Genomic DNA, 6,000 nt, shown 5'->3' on the forward strand with positions numbered 1-6,000 from the left:
AAAGTCTACATCTAAACCCTAGAAAAAAAGATTGCAAAAAGATTTTTGACATGTTGGCCAAATCCTAATGGATAATCATAAACTGGTTACGATATCCATTTTGGGATTAAAAAAAATGAAAAAGGATGCAATTTTGTTTTTTGTTTATGAAAATATGCTTGGAAAAAATTTAGGATTTGGTCGTATGCATGAAAATAATTTTTTTTAAAGGGAAAATTAATTTAAATGTTTTTGAGATTTTTTTTAAAATGTTTTGAATTTTTTTTGAAATATTTAGGAGAAAACCATGTATTTTAATACCAGATTTGTATTTTACAGTGTAAATATACAACCTAATATTATGCAAAATTGATAGAAAAATATTTGAGAAAATCACAAATTTTGAAATGATTTTTTTGAAAATTTTTTGGATTTTGTTTTTTAAAAAATAGGGGCTGAGCCTTGCCACTTGGGTTATGACAATCACAGATTGCTAGCTTTATTTAATTTTATTTTTTTTGAATTTTTTTTGAAAGAATAACCCAGAATTGGGTTATGACAGTTGTAATAAATAATTCTAAAGTTGGTGGAGCACCTAACCTGTCTGTATTAGCAGTGATAATTATGTGATGTTTTGAAATAAGATGAGTAGGTAAAAGGCAATAAAGCCCTTGAAGGCTAAAAATGAGTATAAATGAATAAGGGGTATTGTAGTAATTGAATAAAGAGTTGATAAATATAAATAGAAAAGAAAATAGAAGAAGAGAGTTGTGTTTTAAGAGTGAAAACTGACGGGACAAGAGAAGAAAAGGGGAGGAAGAAGAAGAGAAAAGAGGGAAAGATAAGGAAAGGAGAAGAGAATTTGAGAAAATAAGTTTAAAGGTAAGATTATGTATAAATAAGTGTTCTTTAAGCTTTAAGTTCTGTCTTGATAAATGTTAGGGTTTTGAATATTGTGTTTTGAGTTTGATTGATGAATTAATTAGAATATTATGGGTTGATTGTTGTGGGTAATTGGTTAATTAGTTGATTGTGAGAGATTGGAGGTAAAGATGATGATTTTGAGTTATGATTTTGTTTGAATGGTGAAATTGTGTTAGAAATCAGGAGAAGACAGTAGGTAATCTGTAAAATTCTGGGTTTGAGGTTGAAGATGATGAAAATCCAATTTGGTCCCTCAATTTGTGAAAATTACAGTTTAGTCCCTAAACCTTGGGAAAATTATAATTTGACCCCTAAATGTATTTTGAGTTCTGGAAAGTGTTATTATGAGATTAAGGATGATTAATCTCAGTTTGATAATTGATTTGGAATATTTTCAGTTTGGTCCCTCAAATTATGAAAATTACAGTTTAGTCCCCAAACTTTGGAAATATTACAGATTGGTCCCTGGGGCATAAATTGAGGTTCTGAACAGAACTGAGGATGATTTAAGGGCAAAATTCCAGTATAATTAGGAATATATGATATTTTCAGTTAGGTCCTCCAATTTGACAAATTACGATTTGACCCCTAAAATTTTGATAAAATCACAGTTTGGCTCTTGGGGCATAATTTGAGATTCTGGACAAAGATAAGGATGAATTATGGATAAATTTCAGTATGGTTATGTATTTACAGTTTGGTCCAGTTTTGGTAAAATTACGTTTTGATCCCTGTTTTGGATAATTGTTGTTTTAGTCCCTAAACCTAAGAGACTAAACCTAGTTTTCATTATGAATTGGAATCTTTTATTTGTGTTGCTTTGAGTTGCTTTTGAGTATATTTCATATATTTATTGTAGGTTTTCCTAACGATCCTCAATAGGTTTTTCTGGTCTTTCATCTGACATTCCTTTTAGTTCTATATTTTCCGGGTGAGTGGGATAATCTTTAATATGCATATATGATAAGTAAATATGTATGTTGATTATACAATGAGTACAACTAGTTAATTTCTTGAATATTTATATATTTTGCTTATTTTCCGAGTACTCATTTATTCTTGAATTTGCATTCGCAATCTCTCGAACTAGATTCTATTTGATATGATATACGTTTCTCTGATGATTCTATAAATATCTATTATGCCTTGATATCGGACTTCGCAATCTATCGAACTAGATTCTATTTGATATGATATACGTTTTTCTGATGATTCTGTAAATATCTATTATGCCTTGATATCGGACTTGTCAGTAACTCCATGCTAACGGAGAGTAGTTAGCCTATGTGCACATAGTATTCTGTATACCTAGTTGGTGAGAGAGGCATCATCCTGTGGCGACTGATCATCCCACAGTGGTCACCTTCGGGTGTCATCTGGTCACCTTCGGGTGTCATCTGGTCTGGTCACCTTCGGGTGTCATCTGATCTCTGACATGTATTCCAGTACTTTATGATAATATGTTTAGTATGTATATGTATATGTATATGTATATGAGGATAAATTTCCACTACGTTATGATAATATGTTTAGTATGTATATGTATATGTATATGTATATCAAGATAAATCATCTTGCAACTATTAATATCTGAAATGTATATTAAATATTATTCCCTCACTGAGTTGGTTGAACTCACCCCTCATTTTTAATATTATTTCAGGTTCTTAGTTTCTGATAGCAGGTGAACCTTGTTGAGTGTTCCTGCTTCTTCAGTTTTGGGTCGGTATGCCTTGCTTATCTTTCAAGGCTGTTTGATTCGATGTCTTAGGCGCTCCACTATTACCTTGTTTTAATTAAGTTTGGATTTTTGACAATGTAATGACTATTATGGATTATTGTTTTTGTTTTAATTACTGATGAGGAGTTTTAAACTATCTTTTGGTTTCATCAGTTTTGAATAATATAATATTTTTGAAGATTATGAAATGCTACGTATTTTTGAATAAATTATTTTTTTGATATGTCCGTTTTGAGGCTTAGCATGGACGGGGTGTCCTTCCGGCACCGCTCCTGCGTTGCCGGTCACGGACCCGGGATTCGGGTTGTGACAGATTAAGACACACTTAATGTGCCTTCAAGATATGTTCTTTGTTTTTGTTGATGTTCCTAACCTGTCTGACATGAATCGCAACCTTCCGGAGCTCATAGAGTCTAAAGAGTCTTCCCAACTAAAGCTTAAGCAACTTAGTTTGATGCTGTCAGGCAACAGATTGATCAAGAAAAGAAGGCCTTAAGTGGATTATCAAAGGAGCTGACCAACTTGCATGCAAAGAGGGAGTTTGCCTCTGCTGCTCAATTGATTGAGAACCAAGTCTCTATTTAGAATTTGATTTTAATATTTATAAGAATCTCTTTCGAACTTGGTTATCTATGGTCTTAACTATCTTATATCTTGTGAACAATGGGTTCACATGATATATTATACTAGAATACTTTAGAATGTTGGGGAAATTTCTCCCACATTTGCGCATACATGCTGGACAGATTGGTGGACTGATTTGTGGCAGCAGGACTTGGATTCCGAGCAGCCTTAAGTTGCTTCCGGCGGTCCAAGTACTAGTCAGGAAAGCTATTTTTTTAAGCAATTATCCTCATTACGTCAACTTTTCTTACAATAGGAACATATTATTCCGACCGTTTCAGTTGATCCATTAACAGACGCCATAGATATCATGGCAACAACAGGATCTACAAGGGCGCCAGATGGAGAAGAACCACCCAACATTATGATTTGACATTTGAGTTTCACGTCGAATGTAACCAAAGGGTTCATCAAGACCTGGTAGGGGTTAGATGAGTTACTGAGAATGTAACCAAAGGCTTCAACATTATGATTTTACTTTTGATCCTTTAACAGACGCCTTAGATTCGAAACACAGCCAAAAATGGGGGGACAAGCTCTCTTTCAAAAAACCCAGCCAACGTTCCAGACAAACACAATTCCTTCACACAAACACAGAAAACAACCTGATCTTCCATATAAGCCATATCACCCCCAGCCTCAGCCACCATCCATCACCTTAAACACTCAGACTTTAACAAACTACCCTGGTTTTCACCTACTATGTTACTTTGAAAACTTCCCAAGTATATGCACACCCTAATATTCACATAACCCTGATTTCTACAAACTGAGAGTTGATGTGGCTAAGCACAGAAGAAAAGATGAAGTGATGAAACAGAAACCAGTGGGAACAGGGAAACAAATATCCAAGCACAACAACAAAGCCAAGGCCCCCATCCGTGTAAGAGACAACCGAAGCTATCTTGAGGCAGTAAGATCAGGGAATCAAGTGCATCAAGCGTCTGATAATGCCACACCACGTCCTCATAACTTCATCTCTTTCAACACTACAGATGAGGAAATTCTATGGTTAAGAAATAGTCTTATAGGCAAGATATCTCAAGGAGTAGATTATGCACAAATCAGACATGGATTAATTCAGCTAGGCATCGGCTTCTCTGCTGTCCGTTTCTTGGGGGGTTCCCAGGCAAGCATAAGCTTTGATGGTGAGAAATCTATGCAACAAGCCATGCAGAAAGGTATGGAATGCTGGAAGATCTACCTTGATGAAGTTCGCCCGTGGACGGAAGAAGATGTGACAGAGAGCCGTCTAGCATGGATCTCCATCTCTCATTTGCCTATCTCTGGCTGGAGCCTGAGAGTATCTCAAACCTCCTCATGAACCATGGACGGGTGATAGGTTTTGACAAGACCAACCTAAAAATCTCTGAACTTCATAGCGTGAAAATCGTTATGTTAGAAAATAATATAAATTATATCTTGGAACTTCACCTAATAGCTTAAACTTTTGGATTGAGATAATTTTTTGACATAATATCAGAGCATTAATAACCAAACAGTCACGAGTTCGAATCTCACCATCCCTTTTATTTGATAAAAATTAAATATAAAATAATATGGGTTTGTGCAAGTTTTGGGCTTTCACTTGAGGGGGTGTGTCAGAGAATAATATAAATTATATCCTGGAACCTCACCTAACAACTTAAACTTTTGGATTGAGATGGTTCTTTGACACCTTATAAATACTCACTTGCCGAGATCCACCATTCTATAGATTTCATGCTAAACTCCAAGTTAGTACACATACAGCTGGATTAGATTGACCCTTAAGATATCCAGAGGCAAAAGGAATTTCATACTCTATGGCAGAATTTCAAACCACATTACTTCAGGGAGAAGATGCTGACAGGGACTCAGATTATGAAGTGTCCACTGACCTGGCTTTTGACTTGGCAGGAGATAACAAAATTTGCAGGTTGGCTATTGCTGATAAGAATTTTTGAGCTGATGACAAGGCACACACGCTGGAGGAAAGGAAGCACAGCCCACATGGAACATATGATGTTAAAACCTATATTTGAAAATACATGCTAATATATATTTTTAAATTTTTGTTGTATGAAAATACAATATGATTTTTTTTAGACATGACAGTAAGCATGAAAACAATATATATAACTTTTTACAACATTTCAGAGATAACTCGAATATTTTAATACCAGATTTGTATCATTACAATATAAAAATATAAATCAATATTAATTAAAATGATATAAAAAAATATATGCCAAAAATCACAAAATTTTTTTAAAGGATTTATGGGATTGTTTTTTAAATATACAATATATAACATTATTGGGTTTGGCTCAAAATGAAACTGGGTTGGGACTGACCCCAAACCTATACCAACTTCTTTCTACAAGGCTGGACTCAACCCAGCCACGTGGGCTGAGCTGATGGTCCAGCCCCAAACAACCAATGGACTGGTTAATTAGTGTGCTTGTACAAGATAAACGTGTCCATGTCCAAAAAGATAACTCTTCCATCTAGTTACGTGAATAATAAAAGAAGGAAAATATGAGAGTCAGTTAATGCATCTTGAGAATTACAAAGAAAAGGAAAGATGAGAGGTAATTCATCAAGTGAAGAGGATTGAAAATTATAAATGAGAGTATTTGAGAGTCCTTATCCTTCTTAATTTTATCCCTCGTATCGAATAAAAGATGCAACATATTAGAACAAAAAAGTAATAAAAGATGGACATAAAGATTTCTTGTTTGTTGGAGAGA

The 6,000-nt window shown here is 34.5% G+C and overlaps 1 long non-coding RNA gene across 1 annotated transcript; it reads left to right on the forward strand.

The window, feature by feature from the left end:
• Positions 1–1,760: 1,760 nt before the first annotated feature.
• LOC133684636 (uncharacterized) lies at positions 1,761–2,780 on the forward strand. The gene is made up of 2 exons (XR_009838131.1): positions 1,761–1,834; positions 2,567–2,780. It is a non-coding gene; the product is annotated as an uncharacterized LOC133684636 (long non-coding RNA).
• The last annotated feature ends 3,220 nt before the right edge of the window (positions 2,781–6,000 follow it).

This window comes from Populus nigra, chromosome 1, assembly GCF_951802175.1.
Source record: "Populus nigra chromosome 1, ddPopNigr1.1, whole genome shotgun sequence".
NCBI lineage: Eukaryota > Viridiplantae > Streptophyta > Magnoliopsida > Malpighiales > Salicaceae > Populus > Populus nigra.